Source organism: Tamandua tetradactyla, chromosome 11 (genome assembly GCF_023851605.1).
Source record: "Tamandua tetradactyla isolate mTamTet1 chromosome 11, mTamTet1.pri, whole genome shotgun sequence".
NCBI lineage: Eukaryota > Metazoa > Chordata > Mammalia > Pilosa > Myrmecophagidae > Tamandua > Tamandua tetradactyla.
This window is the reverse complement of record NC_135337.1, coordinates 37,999,419-38,021,744: the sequence shown is the minus strand read 5'-3', so window position 1 is coordinate 38,021,744 and position 22,326 is coordinate 37,999,419. Positions and strand designations below refer to the sequence as shown.

Below are 22,326 nucleotides of genomic sequence, written 5' to 3'. Positions count from 1 at the left end.
CACATACAAGAGAAGCTCTATAAGACTGTATGATTTCTGAGCAGAAACCATGGAGGCAAGAGGGTAGTGGTATGATATATTTAAGATTCTGAAAGAAAAAAAACTGCCAGCCAAGAATTCTGTACCTAGCAAAACTGCCCTTCATAAGTGAGAGGAAGACAGGGCCTGTGTGTGCAGATGTAGTAAGTTAGGTAGAAGACCAGGGAAGGTTGGGCTGTGGTGCATTTTGGCGACTTGGAAGGGAACCTATGTGGTAGAGGTGACTGGGCACCAAGCATTTCAGATCTGCTTGGTAAATCTGGTGCACCATCATGCTGATAGCAAGGTTTATTGTGTCTCCAGACACTGCCTTCCAGGGTTTCCCACCTGGCTTTCATCAAGGCCTCCCCTGATCTGAGGAATTCCATCACGGAGAATCAGTGGCTCTTAAAACTTAACAGGGAGTATTCCAGCAAGACAAGAATTGGCATCTGGCATGGAAAAACTGGCCAAGTACTCAAAGATACAGCATTGGAACCAATAGAAAAAATATTTAAGGTTGATCAGATGGGAAGATGGTTTGCTGCTGGTCTTGGAGCATTGTGCTACTGTGGCTTGGGAATGTCTAATGAGATTGGAGCTATTGAAAATGCTGTAATTTGGCCTCAGTATGTGAAGGATAGAATTCTGCTACATGTACTTAGCAGAAGTATTGGTTGAACAGCTTTGTATACCTTGGCAATGATCAGATCTCCTATTCTCATAAACTTCATGATGAGAGGCTTTTGGGTGAGAAGGTGCAACCTTTGTAACCATGACTGGAGCTGGAATGCTGATACGATGGATACCCTATGACCAGAGCCCTGACTGAAAGCATCTTGCTTTGTTGCTGCATTCTGGTGTGATGGGTCAATGGTGGCTCCTCTGACAATACTCAGGGGCCCTCTTCTCATCAGTGCTGCTTGGTATACAGCTGGCACTGTAGGCAGACCCTCTATTATGGCCATATGTGCTCCCAGTGAGAAGTTTATGAACATGGGCACACTGCTGGGAGTGGGCCTAGCTCTCGCCTTTGTGTCCTCACTGGGATCTATATATGTTGCACCCACCACAATTGCTGGTGCCACTCTGTCCTCAGTGGCAATTTAGAGTAGATTGGTTCTTTTTAGCATGTTCCTCCTGTATGACACCCAGACAGTGATCAGGTGTGCCGAAGTAGAACCATTATATGAAGGTAAAAAATATCCCATAATTTGATGATGGGAATCTATATGGATACATTAAATATATTTATGTGAGTTGCTAGTATGCTAGCAACTGGAAGCCACAGAAAGAAATGAAGGGCCATATCTTCTGGCTTCTCTAATACTTCAGATATCTAGCTTGTTTAACAGTGGCAGATATTGTTTAAATAGTTTGTACAACCAACTTTTGTTGACGTTTAGAAGATAAGAACATGCCAACAGGTTTAAAATATTCCAGTATAATGCCATCCTTCAGGTCTGCTTTTTCTTCTAGAGAATAAATTCAGTAGTTCTCTTCCAAATAAGCACACAGATTTCCAATTCTCATGCTTGAGTAATGTGAAATGTTTTAATGAATATGAAAACTAAGGTTGTGCTATAAAAATTAAAATATTTTATCTATTTTTAAATTTACTTGGTAAAGTAAAAATTAGCAGATTTGTCAGAAAAGAAGAAAGAGACATTAAAATATTTTCAGACAAACAATCACTGAGAGAATTTGTGACTAAGAGACCAGCTCTATAAGAAATACTGACGGGAGCAGTATAGGTAGATAGGAAAAGGCAGGAGAGAGTGGTCTGGAGAAAGTATAGAAATGAAGAGTATCAGTAAAGATAAATAGAGGAAAAAAATTATATATGACATAAAGTCCAAAAGACAAAATGGTGGAAGAAAGTACTGCCTTTTCAGTAATAACATTAAATGTTAATGGATTAAACTCACCACTCAAAAGACAGACTGGCAGAATGGATTAAGAAACAGGACCCATCTATATGCTATCTACAGGAGACTCACTTTAGATCCAAGGACAGAAATAAGTCGAAAGTCAAAGGTTGGAAAAAGATATTTATTCAAACAACAACCAAAAAAGATCAGGGATAGCTATATTAATATCTGACAAATTAGATTTCAAATGTAAAACAATTAAAAAAGAGAAGGGTACTATATATTAATAAAAGGAGAAAGTATAGAAAGATTAATAAAAGGAACAATTCAACAAGAGGACATAACAATCATAAATATTTATGCAGCAAGCCAGTCTGCTTCAAAGTACATAAGGCAATATTCACGACACTGAAGAAAGAAGTAGATTCCTCTACCATAACAGTTGGAGACTTCAATTGCCTGCTCTTAAAAATGGATAAAACATGTAGGCAGAGGATCAGTATGGAGACAGATTTAGAATAATACAATAAATGAACTAGACTTAACAGACATTTACAGAACATTACACTCCATAACAGCAGGATACACATTTTTCTCAAATGTTCATGGATCATTCTCCAGGATAGATCATATGCTGGATCACATAGCAAGTCTCAATAAATTTAAAAAGATTGAAATTATGTAAAACACTTTCTTAGATCATAATGGAATGAAGTTGGAAATCTATAACAAGTTGAGCATCAGAAAATTCACAAACATATAGAGGCTAAACAACACACTCTTTAACAACCATTGGGTCAAGGAAGAAATTACAAGAGAAATCATTTCAAATACTGAGGCAAATGAAAGTGAAAACACAACATATCAAAATTTATGGGATGCAACAAAGACAGTGCTGAGAGGGAAACTTGTTGCCTGGAGTGCCTATATTAAAAAAGGAGAAAGCAAAAATCAAGGAATTAACTGTTCGCTTGGAAAACCAGAGAAAGAACAGCATGCTAACCCCAAAGCAAGCAAAAGGAAATAAATTACAAAGATCAGAGAAGAAATAAATGAAATTGAGAATATAAAAACAATAAAAAAACCCAACAAAATCAGAAGTTGGTTCTTTGAGAAAATCAGTTAAATTGATGGATCCTTTGCTAGGCTGACCAAAAAAAAAAGAGGATGCAAGTAAATAAAATCATAAATGGAAGAAGGGGCATAACAACTGACCCCACAGAAATAAAAGGTTATTAAAGGATACTGTGAGCAACTATATGCCAATAAACTGGAAAATGTAGGTGAAATAGACAACTTATTAGAAAGGCATGAGCCAACCAACATTGGCTCAAGAAGGAATAGATGATCTCAAAAAACCAATCACAAGTAAAGAGATTGAACCCAGTCATCAGGAAGCTCCCAAAAAGAAAAGTCCAGGACCAGATGGCTTCACATGTGAATTCTACCAAGCATTCAAGAAAGAATTAGTATCAGTATTGCTCAAAGTGGACTTCCGGGTCAAAATGGCGGCTTAACAACGTGCGCGTTTTAGTTTGTCCTCCAGAACAACTACCAAATAACCAGAAACAGTACAGAACAGCTCCTGGGGCCACGTCAGTGACCAGACACACAGCGTACCCCAGTCTGGACCAGCTGGACCGGCTGCGAGCACCCACCAAAACCGTGACTTTCCAAAGCTGCGGCAGCCAGCGCTCCTCCCTCATAGGCTGCTTCCCAGAGGGGAAAGGAAAGGACTTTACCAGCAGCAGGGGCTGGGCACAATCAAACGCCAATTGTGGAACTAATTAACAAATTCTGACTACTAAAAATAGGCCCCCAGCTTAGGTGAACCCGATCAAAGCGGAGGTTGCTCATTTTTGCCCTGGCGCCAAGGGGGCAGGACTGACAGAAAAAGGGGGAAAAAAAAGAAGGAAACAGGTTTTTTGTGGCTGTGTATCTACAAAGGCTGGACTGCCTCTGGATACAGTGGCAGGACTTTCCAGGCTGCAACTGCCCCAGGCATAGGCAGAAGTGAGCTCTTTTGGGGGCTTATCTGGAGCTTGTGCCTTCCCCAGGGGAGGGGTGAAGCCCCACCTAAGTGGAATCCCTCCATCAAGGAATTCAGACACCAGGGCTTGGTAATTTGAAGCCATTAAAATCAGCCTACAAACTCTCCTCTGTCTCCACCACGCCCCCAGCAGGGAGAGTCTGCCAAAGTTAAAGGTACCGCATCACCTTATGCTGGTGGGACCTGCAGTCAGACAAGCGCCACATACTGGGCAGGATAAGAAAAACAGAGTCCAGAGACTTCACAGGAAAGTCTTTCAACCTGCTGGGTCTCAACTTCAGGGAAAACCAATGCAGGTGACTCTTTCCTCCTGATAGGAGGCCAGTTTGGTCTGGGAAAATCTGACTGGGGTATATAATATCTAAGTAGACCCTCCTAAGTGTGTGTGTAGGGGGGGAGGAAGGCACCACACAAGCAGGGCAAGAAACAAGAAAACAAGAACTGAAAAATTCTCCTCTGTTAAACAAAAGTTAAGCTAAAGGTCCAGATAAAGCTGAACGGAATGTCAAAGAACAGATAGACAACAAATTCATCCAGCAAGAAAACCCTAGATAAAAGAAGTGAAAGCAAACTCCAGAATAAACTAATTAAGGTAACTAAATGCCTAGACGCCAGCAAAAAATAACAAATCACACTAAGGAAAATTGAAGATAGGGCCCAGTCAAAGGAACAAACCAACAATTCAAATGACATACAGGAGCTGAAACAATTAATTCAGAATGTATGGACAGACATGGAAAACCTCATCAAAAACCAAATCAATGAATTGAGGGAGGATATAAAGAAGGCAAGGAAAGAACAAAAAGAAGAAACTGAAAGTCTGAAAAAACAAATCACAGAACTTTTGGGAATGAAAGACACAGTAGAAGAGATGAAAAAAAACAATGGAAACCTACAATGGTAGATTTCGAGAGATAGAACATAGGATTTCAAAACTGGAGGACAGAACATCTGAAATCCAACAAGAAACAGAAACTATAGGGAAGAAAAAGGAAAAATATGAGCAGGGACTCGGGGAATTGAAAGACAATATGAAGTGCACGCATATACGTGTTGTGGGTGTCCCAGAAGGAGAAGAGAAGAGAAAAGGAGGAGAAAAACTAATGGAGGAAATTATCACTGAAAATTTCCCGACTCTTATGAAAGACTTAAAATTACAGATCCAAGAAGTACAGCGTACCCCAAAGAGAATAGATCCAAATAGACATACTCCAAGACATTTAATAATCAGAATGTCAGAGGTCAAAGAGAAAGAGAGGATCTTGAAAGCAGCAAGAGAAAAGCAATCCATCACATACAAGGGAAGCCCAATAAGGCTCTGCGCAGATCTCTCAGCAGAAACCATGGAGACGAGAAGACAGTGGGATAATATATTTAAATTATTAAAAGAGAAAAACTGCCAACCAAGAATTCTATATCCAGCAAAAGTGTCCTTCAAAAATGAGGGAGATATTAAAACATTTTCAGACAAAAAAATCACTGAGAGAATTTGTGACCAAGAGACCAGCTCTACAAGAAATACTAAAGGAAACACTAGAGACAGATACGAAGACAGAAGAGAGAGGTGTGGAGAAGTGTGTAGAAAGGAAGAGTATGAGTAAAGGTAAAAAGAAGGAAAATTAGATATGACATATAAAATCCAGAAGGCGAAATAGTAGAAGAAAGTTCTACCCATGCAGTAATAACACTGAATGTTAATGGATTAAACTCTCTAATCAAATGACAGTCTGGCAGAATGGACTAAAAAACAGGACCCATCTATATGCTGTCTCTACTCAAAGGACACGAGGCCAAGGACACAAATGGACATTTACACACCAATGTTTATAGCAGCATTATTTACAATTACCAAGAGATGGAAACAGCCAAAATGTCCATCAACAGACGAGTGGCTAAACAAACTGTGGTATATACATACGATGGAATATTATGCAGCTCTAAGACAGAATAAACTTATGAAGTATGTAACAACATGGATGGACATTGAGAACATTATGCTGAGTGAGACTAGCTCAAAACTAAAGGACAAATACTGTATGGTCTCACTGATATGAACTGACATTAATGAATGAACTTGGAATATGTCGTTGGTAACAGAGACCATCAGGAGATAGAAATACGGTAAGATAGTGGGTAATTGGAGCTGAAGGGATACAGACTGTCCAACAGGACTGGATACAAAAACTCAGAAATGGACAGCACAATACTACCTAACTGTAATGTAATTATGTTAAAACACTGAATGAAGCTGCATGTGAGAATGATAGAGGGAGAAGGGCTGGGGACAGAAATGAAATGAGAAAGAAAGACAGATGTTAAAGATCGAGATGGTATAATCTAGGAATGCCTAGAGTGTATAATAATAGTGAAATGTACAATGTACAAATTTAAAAAATGTTTTGGCATGAGGAAGAACAAAGGAATGTCATTATTGCAGGGTGCTGAAAATAGATGATAATTAATACTTTAAAATGTCACCTGATGTGTGAGACTAAAGCAAAAAATGTTTATTTGTTACAAAATTTATATTTTGACTAGAGCATTTCCTAATATAACTCATGTAGATAGTTTGATTGAATGTCATGAGTACTTGGAATCTCAGGTAGCACATGAGATTTTGTTGGTTTGTCCAGAGTGATCCCCCGATGAATCCCAGAATGATTTGATCAGTGACTGGAAAAGTATTTGCAAGCCCCCTTCGGGGAATGGTGAGAGTGGGGAGAAATTCAACTTCCCCAGGTTGAATCCTTGATATTCTCACAAGCAGTGTGGACAACCAAAGCTATAGGCTGAGCCCCTAGTCTTGGGGTTTTTTCATATGAAATTTAACCCCACAAAGGATAGGTCAAGTCTACTTAAAATTTAGGCCTAAGAGTCACCCCCAATAGAGCCTCTTTTGTTGTCAGATGTAGCCTCTCTCTCCAGCCAACACGACGAGCAGTCTCACCACCCTCGCCCTCTCTGTGTGGGACATGACTCCCAGGGGTGTGGGCCTTCTTGGCAATGAGGGACAGAGATCCTGGAATGAGCTGAGACTCAGCATCAAGGGACTGAGAAAAACCCTAGAATGAGCTGAGAATTAACATCAAGGGATTGAGAGAACCTTCTCAGCCAAAAGGGGAAAGAGTAAAATGAGACAAAGCGTCAATGGCTGAGAGATTCCAAACAGAGTCCAGAGGTTATCCTGGAGGTTATTCTTACGTATTAAGTAGATATCACCTTGTTGTTCAAGATGTAGTGGAGAGGCTGGAGGGAATTGCCTGAAAATGTAGAGCTGTGTTCCAGTAGCCATGTTTCTTGATGATGATTGAACAATGATATAGCTTTCACAATGAGACTCTGTGAATGTGAAAACCTTAAGCCTGATGCTCCTTTTAGCTACTATATCAACAGAAGAGTAGAACATATGGAATAAAAATGAATAATAGGGGGAACAAATGTTAAAATAAATTTAGTTTGAAATGCTAGTGGTAAATGAAAGCGAGGGGTAAGGGTTGTGGTATGTATAATCTTTTTTTTTCTCTGTTATCGTTTTATTTCTTTTTCTGTTGTCTTTTTATTTCTTTTTCTAAATCGATGCAAATGTTCTAAGAAATGATGAATATGCAACTATGTGATGATATTAAGAATTACTGATTGTATATGTAGAATGGAATGATATCTTAATGCTTTGTTTGTTAATGTTTTTATTAATAAAAAAAGTTTAAAAAAAGAACAAATGTGTCTTAAAAAGAAATATGATAGATAACTCAAATGTGAAAACTGAAAATATAAATACGAATTTCAGACATTGGATGAATCTGCATGAAGTCCAGATTTTTACTAAGATTACTCGTTTTGTTTGACAGAAAGGCTCTGTTCATCAACTGCTAGCTTCTGCATTAAATAATATATATTGATCCATAAAGAGACAGATTTGTCTATTGTAGCAGTTGCAGCTGAAAATGATTGAGCTAAATTCTTGAATACTGAACATTTTCTATATAAGATTTTGAAGTTAAAAAAGACACCCTTCAGTGAACAGTGAATTCAACTCCAAGAGATAAAAAGACTAATATGTTCTTAGACCCTGAAATGCTGACTTATCCTTTAGGAATCAGAAAAATGTAGCTACATCTTGAGAGTATAAATTTCTATTTTTTTTGTGCATAAAGTGAAAAAAAAATATTGCTGAACGTCTTCAAAAAAATTGAAGTGGAGGGAAAGCTACCTAACTCATTCCATGAAGCCACCATCATCCTGATACCAAAGCCAAACAACGATACTACAAGAAAAGAAAATTACAGAACAATCTCTTTATTGAATACAGATGCAAAAATCCTCATCAAAATACTTTCAAATTCAGTCCATCAACATGTTAAAAGTAATCTGGTGCTGGACTTGGGGAGAGGTGGGCCATGAAATCTCATAGTATGTTTTCTCTGCTTTTCTAGAGTTTAGTTTAGTTTTGTATTTTTATTTATTTTTAAATCATTTCTCTGTAGTGGTCATGAACCAAGATGATGGGGTGGAAGAATTTTTTCACTTCTGGGAATGAAACATCTTTTTCTTTTTCTTTTTTCTTACTACTTTTTTATACTCTAGTCTGAGATCTTTTAAAATTCATTAGATGCCCCACTACTGTCCATTTTTGTTGCTTTTCCATTTTCACTTCTTCTGGGATAGTTTTTCTTTTTCCTGAAGAATATCTGTTATTGTTTCCTTTAATATGGGGTGTCATCTTTCTTGTTATTTGTGGTTCGGCTTCTGGAATGTGTATCCAAGTGTCTTAATACTTTTGGGAAATTGGCAGCCTTTGTCTCTTCAAATATTGCCTGTGCTTTTCATTCTCTCTGTTCTCAACTCATCTTAAATGTATATTAGAACTCTCATTGTATTCTCTATATCTCTTCTCTTTTGTAATTTTTTTTCTGTTTTTTCCTGCATAAGTTTTTTTGACCTTTTAGTTCAATAACTCTCTTCAGATATGTTTACTTTGCTTTTCAACTTATCCATTTAATTCTTTAATATTGGTGTTTTAATTTGCTAATGCTGCTGGATTGCAATGTACCAGAAATGAACTGGCTTTTATTAAGGGGATTTATTTAGTTACAAATTTATAGTTTTTCAGAGGATGGCCCTTTCTCTGGCCCATGGGTTCAAATGGTATTCCCTGGGGCACTTCCTTTCTGTTTCACCAAAAAGTCTGGGTATATATGGGCTCTGGGCTCTGAGCTGAGTTGTACTATGCTGTGCTGAGCTGCTGAGCTCTCTTCTTACCTCCGGCTAATTAAATTAATGTCACTCATTTTGAAGGGCACTCAGCTTAGCCAAGGGCGGATGTAATCAGCCATAGCTGAATTTCATGTGCTGATGATTTAAGTTCACAGCAGCAGAACAGCTGGGCACCATCATCTGCCAATTTGAATCCTGAACCTAACTACTACATAATTTATTTTTCATTTGTAGAATTTCCACTTTGTTCTTTTTCACACATGCTTAGTTGCTTTTTACGATTTTCTAAACATTTTCTAGGTCTCTGCCAAAGTTTTCTAGTCTTTAAAAAACATAGAAGTAATTGATTTATGATAGATGATGGACAATTCCAATACCTTCAGTCCTGGAAGGTATGTTATTGTTGGTGTCATCCCCACACCCCTTTCCTTGCTTTTTCTTGTTTGCATGTGTGTGATTATTATTATTATTATTATTATTATTATTATTATTATTATTTTGTATGCTGTATGGTGGGGTCACATTTCATTCTTTTTCCATGTGACTATCCTGTTATTGCAGCACCATTTGTTGAATTTTTGCTTGCTTTGCTTTGTTTGTTTGTTTGTTTTTGTGGGGGCGGGGAGTGCTTGGGCCAGGAATCAAACCTGGGTCTCCCGCATGGCAGTCGAGAATTCTACCACAGAATTACCCTTGCAACCCCTGTCTGGTTATTTTTTAATACATTTTGGGTATTGCATTTGTAAATTATTTGAGAGATAGTTTGAAGCCCTAGATGTTGGTATTTTCTTCTAGAAAGGATTTTCCTACATTTGTGCTAGTCACTTGTTAGCAAAGCAGAACCTTCAGTTTTGGAAATTGAGGTTTACTGGGCCATACAAATGAACTAAAGCCAGGCTGCTGCAGTCTGTCCAAGGGTGCTTTTATTTCTGATTCACCCTTACTTCTTGAATCCCACCCAAAGCACTAGGTAGTTTATCCTGACTTCTAATTTTAGTGACCCCTGGATTACAGCTTTTCTCCTTTTAGAGCTTTAGAACCTTTTAGGTTCTACAGATTGTCCAATTTTTGCTCACCCTCCTCTTATCCATAAGTTGCTCTGAGTTGGCTGAAATGTATTCTGAAGTCCCCTCTTTAACATTATTTAAAATTTTCTGAGGTCTGGTTGAGGGACATTCCAATTTTAAATTCCTGCCAACAGTCGGTATCCCAAAAAGAAGTCCTGGCATCTCAGCTTGATCTTTTCCAAGTTGCGGAGCTCTGCCCATTGACCTTAGAAATACCTGGCCCATGGGCCATTCCTCCTTTCTGCTTTTAATCTTACATCCTTGGTTGGTCCTGACACTAGCACTCAAGTCTTTTTTTAAATCAGTGTTTCCCCGTATCTATCTGTTTATCCATAGAATTCTAAATTGCTGACTGGATTTTCTGAAAATCCTTGCAAATTATCCCCTTTCCCAAACCCTCACTACTTAAAGCTGTCATTTTCAAGCATGGTTTCACTTAGAATTACTTGGGGAATTAAAAACAATATCTTGGTGCCCAAGCCCATTTTCAGAGATTCTAATTTGATGGAACTAGGATAGGGATGGTCTTTTAGTTTGCTAAAGCTACCAGAATGCGATATACCAGAAATGGAATGGCTTTTAAAAAGGGAATTAATTAAGTTGCAGGTTTACAGTTGTAAGGCCATAGAAATATCCAAACTAAATATCCAGAGAAAGATACCTTAACTTCTAAGAAAGGGCCAATGAAATTTGGGGTTTCTTTCTCAGCTGGGAAGGCATATGGCAACATCTTTTAGCTTTCTCTCCTCATTTCATAAGGCTTCCTAGGGTGCATTTTTCTTCAGCATCTCCAAAGGTCTCTGGCTGTGTGGTGTCTGTTGACTTTGAAGCTTTTTCCAGGACAGTTCCCTCTTAAAGGGCTCCAGTAAGCAACCCTACCTTGTATGGGTGGAGACTTATCTCCATGGAAAACATCTATGCTGGTTTGAAACCATTGTGTATCCCAGAAAATCAAAGTTCTTTAATCCTCATTCGGTATTGCTGAGTGGGATCTTTTGATTATTTCTGTGGAAATGTGACCCACTCAATTGTGAGTGGATCTCTTACCTAGCTTCATCTAATGTTAACATCTTAACATAACCATTGAACAATTATTAAAACCAGGAAATTAATATTGATATGATACTATTAAATGAATTACAGACCTTATTTGAATTTCACCAGTTTTTCCACTAATGTCCTGGAGCACAAGCTCCAGGACCCAATTTAGGATCCCATATTGGATTTAGTTGTTATTTGTCTTTATTCTCTTGAAGTCTGTAAATGTCCTCAGAATTAGTCCTTCATGACTTCATTCTGGGTTTGTCCAGTGTTCTCACAATTGGACTGAAGTGATTCATATTTGACAAGAACACCACAGAAATTGTGTATGTCTTTCTTAACACATCATATTGTGGGTTCCTGGTATCTGTGTGCCTCATTTGCTGGTAATGTTGATCTTGATCATTTGTTAAAGTGGCTTCTGCCAGATTTCTCCAGTGTAAAGTTACTGTCTTTCCCTTTGTAATTAATAAATTTCTTGGGGTAAATATTTTGAGGCTATGCAAATAAAATCCAAGGACTCTACCTTTCTTTGTCCCTTTAACTAATGACCAAAACCTACCGACTTATTATTCCTAATGGATTTTTCTTTTTCTTGAGTTGCATTACAGATCAGTTTTTTTAAATTCATTTCATTGTTTAGAGTCCAGATATTGTGCTAGGAGTACAAAAAGAAATAAGACTCAATCTCTGTTGTGTCTATTAACAGTAGGCTTTGGCATCAGCAGACCTAGACTCAAATCCTGAATTCAGATCTTACAGCCGTGTGAAGTTGTGCAAGTTGCTTAACTTCATTGAGCCTCAGATTTTCCCACAGAATTACTAGCAAAGGATAAATGAAGCATGTAAAATGTATATCATGGTGCTTGACACAGAGTACATGTTTAGTAATTGGCAGTGATAATTTTAATATTATTTTTGGACTTTTTTTATTCCAAGGTTTATCCTGTCTATAGAAGTCTGGTATCTTATTGGAACTCATTCTTTTATAAATCATCATTTAGCTCAAAGGAGTAGGTGAACTACCCCCACCTTCTATCTCCACCTTTTTTCTCTACTCTAAATAAAGCTTAATTTACTAGAACTTCACTCTACTGGTCTACATTTAAGAATACTTTGCTCCATATTTGGCATCTGCTTCTTGTCTTATTTATCCTCCTGCTACTAGTTTACAGGTTCTTTTCCATGAAATTTTGGAGGGAGGCATCGTAATTGACCTAGCTAATTATCAAGAACCAGTGGAAGTAGTTAAACTGTGGTAATCAATGAATGTCATGAGCTAAAAATGATATGTGTAAATTCTTCAAAGAAAAATTAGTCAATTTGGAAAAACAAATTGTGGTGTATTTATACATGAAGTATTACTCAGTAATAAAAAAAACCCTACTACTGATAAGTGCAACAAACTGTGTCAATCTCAAAAGATTAAACTGAACAAAAGAAGCCAGATCAAAAGCGTACTTACAGTATAATTCAAGTTATATAAGATTCTGGAAAAGGCAAAACTAATTTATAATGACAGACATCATTGGTTGTCTGGGGCTGAGGGTGGGAAATTGACTTCACAGGGAGTTTAGGAAGCTTTCTGCGATAAAAAAAGAAGCCTATATCTTAATTTTTTACCCTGAAGTTCATCATGTTGTACATTTGAAATGGACACATTTTATTGTATGTAAATTATACTTAGTGAGGTTGATTTAAAAACTAGTTATTCTCCTTAAATCCTGTTTTCCTATTAATAATAATAAAATGTTTTTAAACTTGGAATCCATATAGGTCTTTGGGTTTTGGAAATCACCTTGCCTTCCCTTAGTCCTGAGGAGCCTTGTGATGCCTGAGTATTTAAGTTATCAGATCTTTAAGTCTAGGACTCTCGATGGATATATTTTTAAGTTGATCCCAGACTCTTAGTGTCTTTTTGATCCTTTTTATTCTCCATAGAATCTTATAAATTGATTATCAAGAGGATTTGATTATTTAGGGGGTCAGATTGATGGAAGAGAACACCATGAGACATTTTGATTACAGAATGTTATCCCTTTCCCTATATAACACCAGAATTAGCTGGGTCCTGACAAGCTCCTGGAAATGAGAACTATTTGGTAATCTGTAGTTTTTAAGATTTATTTTGTTAACATACCTGTGTGTGTGTGTGTGTGTGTATATATATATATATATATGCCTTACATTTACTTTATCTTCTTTCAAAGTACTTAAGGACTTCGGTAGAAAAATAATTTGTGTATGTATATTTGGAAATCTGGTTGCTTTCCATGTGATTTAAAATATGTCACATTCTGTGGAAAGAATCTTAGTGCTTTATAATTCTAGCTTTTCCTATTTTGGCACTAGGCAAAGGAAGGAATACTGTTGGAATTTGTAGTGCTCCACATGCTAACTGGCAGCATATAAAAGTAGCATATATATATATATATTTTTTTTTTTTTTTTTTCTCTGCTTAAGGTATAATTAGTTGGTAGCTCTCCCTGGAAAGATCAAGGCTGAAAAGAGAACTCACAAAGACTTATAGTTATTAGGAAAGTAAGATATTTAAATAGAAGTTCTGCATCTGTAAATAAGCTACTAAGTGATAGACTGCTTGCTTAAAGGCAAGGACAGGGGATTTGACTCACATGTAGTAGTGTTTTAATAAAATTTTGTTGATCTCAAAATGACATTAAATTATGCTGGATAAATTACAGATGTGTTCTGTTTCAGTCTGAGGTACAAATCAGGATTGGACTGGACAGATTGTTTGATGTTGTATATTTTATATCTTGTGTCAAATGCTATATTCTTTGGAATATGACTGATGGCATTTAGTAACTATGTACGTAGAAAATCGTGTTGATCAAAAAGCTTACTGATTTCATTCTCAGATTATATATTACTGTGGGAATGTGACTTTTTTAGGGTGAGGTATAAAAGCTAATAACTAAAAAAAACCACTATCTTTCTACCCTCTGTAAATGTCAGTCATTTTTTCTGGAGGAATTAAATAGTTCTCATGAGAGGTAGTTTACAAACTCAAATTACGAGTCCATGGCAGATGAGAAACTTGGATATTTTTCTATAATTCTCTAGAATAAAATCGAAGTACACTTTCATTAAATACAGGTTTAAAATTAGCCACTAACGTTACCATTTAGGTATCTAAACGGAAACATAGTTTATTTAAACTATTTTTAAAATGTATTTAAAGCTTCTGTTTCTGTTGAATATCAGATATTGTTACACATTTTGAGTTGGAAACCCTCATGGTGATAGATTTTGATTGAGAACTTGTCAGTCATTGTAGCAGCTGCTTTAGACAGCATTTATATTTAAATAGAAGAAAGTGATCTGTTTAGAATTTTATAAGTTGTTTCCATGGCAAAGCTACTTCCTATCTCATCTTTTATCTTTGCCATTGAAAGTGGTCTATCTGGCTGCTTATTCCCATGAGTAGGGAGGATGAACTGTTCTGTTGGAAAGCTTTCATTAGGATAACACTGAATGCTTCCTAATGGGATATGTAAGAGACTAAAGCATTCTGCAACTGTTGGCTCTGGCTAGGTATAATTAGAATTGATTCTTCTCAATTAAAAACAAGCACTATGATGCTAGAACGTTTTTAAAGAAGAAAAATATGAACCCAATTTAACATTACTTTTGACTTACTCAATGAATAACATATCTAAATTGTATGCTATGAAAAGGGTTTTCTTTATACAAATGCCTATTTTTAGAGCATGAGAAATGTGTAAATTGATCCTCTCTTTCTTTGTACAATGATATCTATATTTTCTTAAGAAGGTAACATACTCAGTCCCTCTTGCTTCTACATGGCCCTTCATTTTTTCACTGCTCTTGAAAACCATAACATCATAATCTGACCTAAGTGATTCTTAAAGACTGATTAAATATTTTGTTTTACATTAACGTAATTCTAAAAGGAAGAATATTCATTCAGTTCTTGCTAAACAAATAATTACCTTCATGATGGATATTAACCCCATGCTAAAGCCTAGTCTTTTTCTTTACTTGTTTTTGTCATTAGACAATGTAGAACTACTGGAAGAAATTTTCTCACTCCATTGTGTTTGACTCTGAAAGTTACATTATTTTATTTAGGAGGCCTTTGTTGACAAAATGACTATTAGCCAATTGCTGTTTACTCAGTTTGTGTAGCTTGGACTATTAATGTACACATTGAGCAGTATCTGGGTGTATTGTAAGGCTAACAGATATGTCTGATTAATTTGTGGTATTTTGCATCATTGGTTCAGCAGCTTTAAGACATGCTATATATTTGTAATGTCATATTCTGAAATAATGCAGCTATTGTAGTGACATTTCTTGGGACAGAATTATGATCCTTGGTCATCTGAACATATAAAAGACCATCTTTAATGGTAATTAATGTTTTAAAATTTTAACTTACGTGTGAAACTAAAGCAAAAGATGTTTATTTGGTACAAAATTTATATTTTGACTAGTGCATTTCCTAATATAACTTATGTAGGTAGCTTAATTGAACACCATAAATACATGGAACCTTAAGTAGGACATGAGATTTTGTTGGTTTGTCCAGAGTGATGCCCTGATAAATCCCAGAGTGATTTGAACAGTGAATAAAAAAGTATTTGCAAAGTCCCCTTGGGGGAATGGTGAGAAAGGGGGAAATTCAACTTCCCTAAGTTGAATTCTTGATATTCTCACAAGCAGTGAGGACAACCAAAGTTATAGGCTGAGCCCCCAATCTTGGGGGTTCTTCATATGAAACTTAACCCCACAAAAGATAGGTCAAGTCTACTTAAACTTAGGCCCAAGAGTCACCCCCGAGAGAACCTCTTTTGTTGCTCAGATGTGGCCTCTCTCACCAGCCAACACAAGCAAACTCACTGCCCTCTCCCTGTCTACATGGGACATGACTCCCAGAGGTGTGGACCTTCCTGGCAACGTGAAACAGAAATCCTAGAGTGAGCTGAGACTCAGCATCAAGGGATTGAGAAAACCTTCTTGACCAAAAGGGGGAAGAGTGAAATTAGACAAAATAAAGTGTCAATGGCTGAGAGATTCCAAACACAGTGTAGAGGTTATCCTGGAGGTTATTCTTATGCATTAAATAGATATCACCTTGTTAGTCAAGATGTAATGGAGAGGCTGGAGGGAACTGCCTGAAAATGTAGAGCTGTGTTCCAGTAGCCATGTTTCTTGAAGATGATTGTATAATGATATAGCTGTCACAATGTGACTGTGTGATTGTGTCTGATGCTCCTTTTATCTACCTTGTCAGCAAACGAGTAGAACATACAGAATAAATATAAATAATAGGGGGAACAAATGTTAAAATAAATTTAGATTGAAATGCTAGTGATCAATGAAGGGGAGGGGTAAGGGGTATGGTATGTATAAATTTTTTTCTGTTTTCTTTTTATTTCTTTTTCTGAATAGATGCCAATGTTCCAAGAAATGATCATGATGATGAATATGCAACTGTGATGATATTGTGAATTACTGATTATATATGTAGAATGGACGATCAAAAGTTAAGAATATTTGTGTTTGTTTGGTGTTTTTTGGTATTTAAAAGAAAAAGACCATCTTTAAAAAACATGGAAAGTCTTATCTGTAAATGAGTGTACTCTCTGTATTAGTTTGCTAATGCTGCCAGAAAGCAATATATCAGAAATGGAATGGCTTTTAAAAAAGGAATTTAATAAGTTGCAAGTTTACAGTTCTAGTGCCTAGAAAATGTCCAAACTAAGGTACCGACAAGAGTTTACCTTCATTCAAGAGAGATTGATGCATCCGGAGCACTTTTGTCATCTGGGAAGGGGGATGGCTGGCATTTGCTAGTTCCTTGCTCCTGGGCTTCATTGCTTTCAGCCTCTGATTCTGTGGGGTTCTTTGCTTGAAGTCACTTAGGTCTTCTGGAACACAACCTTGGGTTCTGGCTTGTTTAGCATCTCATGGAAAGGAACATGGCAACATCTTCTGGGCCCTGCATCACCACACGTCTGGGGCTCATGTTGGCTCTGTGCGCTTTGAAGCAGCTATTCTCCAAGCATCTGCATCTAAGCTTTCTTCAAAATGTTTCTCCTTTTAAAGGACTCCAGAATCAAGACCCACCTTCAATAGGCGGAGCCTTATCTCCATCCAACCAAAAGGCCATATCCACAATTGGACGTCCCAGTTTCCCAGGAGATATCTAATCAAAAGGGTTTCCAACCTACTATATATATATATATATTTATTTATTTATTTATTTATTTTTTAATATGGGCAGGCACCGGGAATCGAACCCGGGTCCTCTGGCATGGCAGGCAAGCATTCTTGCCTGCTGAGCCACCGTGACCCGCGCATCCTACAATATTGAATCAGGATTAAAGGAAATGGCTTTTCTAGAGTGTATAACACTTTCAAACCCGCACACCCACTTAATAGGCAGGCAGCTTTTCAAATAGGAAAGGTATTTTTAGCCTTAAGGTAAGCCCCAGAAAACAAGATAGTGTCATAAATCTCTCAAGTCTTGTCTCTTTATCTTTTGGTAACTTGAGAGAATTGAGTTTAATAGCTGACAATTATGCTTACTTTCTGTTTTGAGAGGTGCAGAAATGTAGAGGTGTGGAAAGCATCAGAAATTTAAAAGTAAAGGAAAGTTCAGGACATTAATTTGCATGGTGCTAATACACATAGTTAATAAACATCTTAGAGAATCCTAAATATTTTTAAGTTTTTAGAGTATCTTAAGAATTTATCAACTATTATGTACCTTGTACGTTTATTCACATTAAATTCTGATCAGTGTCACAGATGGGAAAAATTCAAATATATCTATATTGGATAAGTTTTAGTCTAAAAGCTAATACCTAATATTTTAACTTTTTTTTTTTAAAAAAGCAGTTCTGTATTCTGCTTTCTAAGTTTAGAGTACCACTTTGTGAAATTCTCGAGACAGGTTCTTTTCTTTGCATCCTCATAACCATATATGGTCAAGAGTCAGACGCACTGTATTTAAAAATACTAGCACCTAAATTATCAAATGATATTGTAATTGATTGTTTAATAAATTTGTGGTTGTATAACTTTGAATGTTGGAGAATATCAGAACACTGAGAATAATGTATTCCATCGTAATTACATTCCTGAGTGATAATATGTCTGTAATAATAGTCTGGAATTAGTTTTAATTGGGAATATAATATATTGATAGTGGTAAAAAATAGAAATAGTACTATACCTCAGTGTCTCACCTAAAAGATGAAATCTTTTCATTAGAAAATGCTGATTCCTAGGGTTTTCATTTATGAATCTTCAGCCTTTTTTTTTTCTTTTTCCTCCTCTGTTCTGTTTAAGATTATTCTTCTTCTTAACTAGATTTATTATTTTTCCTTGGGAAATTTTAGTCAGTATGAAAGGCAGAGTACTAGACTGGGTAAAGTTTGGTGTGATAATTTTAATATCTTGTTGCTTTGAAAAAGAATTATTAACAAAAGGAGAATGGTTAAATTAAACTGTTCATTCAAAATTATTAATTAATTATTAATTATTAATGCCTACTTCCTAAGCATTAAGTATGTAGTGATGAATGAAGATCACAGCCTCTATACCAAGGGAACTTGTAAACTAATGGGAGAGACAGATATTAAACGAATGAAGAAAACATAATATATAGTTAATGTAACTATTGTGGAATTTAAGATTGTGAGTTCAAAGACAGTGCATACAATATTGGGTGAAAATAGTAATATTAAATGAATGCATATTGCAAAATTATATATTGTATAAATACCAATTAAAACCTCATTTTAAAAAATGCCTGTGAGAAGACTGTAAGATGAGGTTAAAAACTGGTAACAGTAGTTCTAGGATAATGAAACAATTCATTTTTTTCCCCTTAATTTCCTAAAATTTTTTGCATTGTGCATTCATTGTTACTTTAGAAATTGCAAATAATTACATAATTAATAAAGAAGAGTAATTTAGGAATGATATTTAGTCTTTCTTTTTCTTATGCTACCAAGATAGTGGCCCAAAATGCTAAGTATTACTGAAATTTTATCTATCTTGATTTTATGCCAAATGAATTGAGAGTTTATTGTGATCGAAGGAGAATTTAAATTTACTTTAGATAAATAGTTTTATTTTTGGTCAGTTTCCAGCACTATCAGAATACTGTAACCTAAATAAAAAATGCCATTTTTAAAGCAGCTTAATTTTTGTTAATGGAAACTTGTCATTTTTATCAAAAAGAAAAGAGGTAGTGGAAAACATTGTAGTCTGCTCTTTCTGGCTAATACAATGCATTAGTAATGTATAAGACAATAAAAGATTACGGTATTTTGGATAACCCTGTTATTTTGAATTGATGTCTCATTCTGATTTGAAGAGTACCCCTCAGCATAACAGGTATCATATATTCTCTAGTATGCAATAATGCTCCTGGAAAAGAGCTCTGGAGAGAGAGCAGGGTGTTTACAGGAGGAACTGAAGCTATTGCAGTAGTTCCAGTACCTTGGAAGGAAGGGTATCTGTCAACCTTGATCCTGGCCTTCTCACTCCCTTTCATCCTGGGCTCTGATATTCTCACTGCAGCACAGCAGCACTGAAAACCTTTCTGTGATCTGCCCTCCCTTCTTCCCCAAATGTTTCCTGACTGCTATGGAAAATGCCCCCTTTAAAAAATACATAATTTCAACTGAGTAATAACCATTTATTGGATGCCTGATAGTTACCAAGCATCATTACATGAAGCATTTAGCATGCACTGTCTCTAATCTTCTAAAAGCAGATGTTGCAGATGAGAAAACTAAATCCTAGCAATGTTATTTAATTTTTCCAGAGTCACAAATTAATATGTAGATCTGAGGTTTAAAAAAATAGATACCAAGAAACTTACCTTATATTTCCTAATAAAGCCTAAAAATGGATGTATTCATAAAATTCTGATGTCTGAAAAAAAGTTATGATGTCTGATTAAAAATTACTAGCCACATTTTTGGGCTAACCTACCTGGTTTGCAAGTTATCTAGCTTTGAATTCATTTTATACCTTAACTCACTCTAGGAGGAAGCTTTTCTCAAATCCTTACTCCTCTAATTGAAATAAGAGAAAAAGGAGGTAAGATAACTAAATTAGGGCTTATACATATAAGAATTCAAGAAAACAAAGGAATATGAGAGATCTAAGAAATACTTGCTTAATCCCATTTTTATGGGTTTTTAGTTACTTCATGTGAGTTAAATATTAAAAAGAGATTAAGCTGTGTCATTTTTTACAGATAATAGTTTAATTCAATTAAATGCAATAAATTCTTTGTTAAATATCCTGTTAACAGCAGGAAATTCAAAGAAGCATATAACTTGCTAAATAGACTAGACACTGACATTTATTCATTCTGTTTTACTCTTTAATTACTAGTATCTTTTAATCACCAAGTTGGTGATTTTTTTTAATGCACATATTTATTGAAGTGGCCATTGAAAGATAGGGAGAGAGAACACCCATCCCTTATTTTAGCTTTTCTGTTGACACTATACATTGGCATTCTGGTTTATAAATCAGGTCCTCTGTGTTTGCTTAATATGAATTAGTTCCTCAAAGTTGTTAGTAAATCTTTGGAAAGCTAATCTTTGGTTAATTTTAACCCATTGTTGTTATTTGCTCCCTCTCTCTTTACATAAAAATGTTGATTTTGTTGGTTTAAGCCTACTCTACAATATTTTTCCCTCTCTTTGTGGTCAAATAGTTTCTAAAAGTATGTCTATCACAGAATAATCCCAATTCCTATCTTGGTATACAATTACTATTGATTTTTTTTTTTAATGTGTTTGAGTGTAAGTTTTCTCAAAAAAGAAAAAGGTCTGTGTTTTTGCTTAAAAAAAAAAAAAAACCTGGCAAGAGCATAAATAACACTCTTGGTCTCATTAGTTTAGAGCGATTTTATCTGTAGGAAGAATGTATTTTCAAGGGCCAAAGCTTCTATGATATTTTATTGCATGCTTGTTCCCCCTTACTTTCTACCTTAATTCATACTTAAAAATGTTATTATATAGCAATCATATAAAGGACCGACCTTTCTATTCAGTTAGAAAGTAGGAATTGATACTTGAGTTTTTAGAAAGTAACACAAATCACTCTCCTTTTATAAAATCATCTTAAGTTTATAGTTTTGCCTGGCATGTTGTAAGTGCTCATTATCAGTTTGTAATGATTAATGAGGTTGGCTTTATTTCTTCAAAAAATACGGAAAGATCTCCTTTGCAATTTTCCAGAACATCCCTAATTCATACAGTCAAGGACTATTTTCTCTGATGTATGTACTGAATATTATTTTAATTAAAGTAATTCATTAAGTCGGTGATTTGATGTATATCATTAAGGTTTTTATTTGTTTTTACAATTTTTTTCAGGTAAATATTTATCATGTAAATTCGCAAGACAGAAAACCTTTCCTGGGCCATATAACACTTATATTAGCTGCATAATTTGTCAATTTCAGGGCTGCATTAATGCCGCTAGTTCAGTATCTTTGTACTTGCACATCTCCATCCCAGGTATCCCATTATCCAGCTAGCCTTCTGATTCTCTCATCTGTGGTAAACAGAATAATGGCCCATTCAGAGATGTCCAGGGCCTAATCCCTTTTCTAAATCTTTCGATGACTTAATTAGAATTAAAGATGATGGGGATGGCGTTGGGGTTGGCAGATGTCATTGTGACTATTGTCCAGCACTTTTTCCTGTCCTGCCTGCTCCTGTGGGAAGAGGAAATTGTGGGTCACCTCTAAAGCAGCATCTTAAAAAGTGGAAACACAAATGCCATCATAACAGGTCTCAGTGAGGGTTTAGACTCTGCCCTCCTGTCTGTTTTACTGTAGTATTTTTTCTTCCTTAACCCCTGGGGTCTTTGTTTCCTCACCTAAGAGGCTCCTCATACTATGTTTCTTAGCACTTTAAAGTCTCATTTTTTTGTTTGTTTTTTTTTCCTCTCTTTTTCTATTTTACTCTTTGTTTTCTTCCTTTTTGAAAAACATAGGCCCATAATCCCATAGTCTTAAATATACTTCAGTTTAATTCTT

General features: G+C 35.9%; 1 protein-coding gene and 1 pseudogene across 6 annotated transcripts in view; both read left to right on the top strand.

Moving 5' to 3' along the window:
• LOC143650931 (growth hormone-inducible transmembrane protein pseudogene) overlaps window positions 1–7,550 on the top strand; it is a 36,535-nt pseudogene extending 28,985 nt beyond the window's left edge.
• The window catches only part of HS2ST1 (heparan sulfate 2-O-sulfotransferase 1), a 310,493-nt gene that overhangs the window by 150,799 nt on the left and 137,368 nt on the right, over window positions 1–22,326 (top strand). The window lies entirely within an intron of this gene.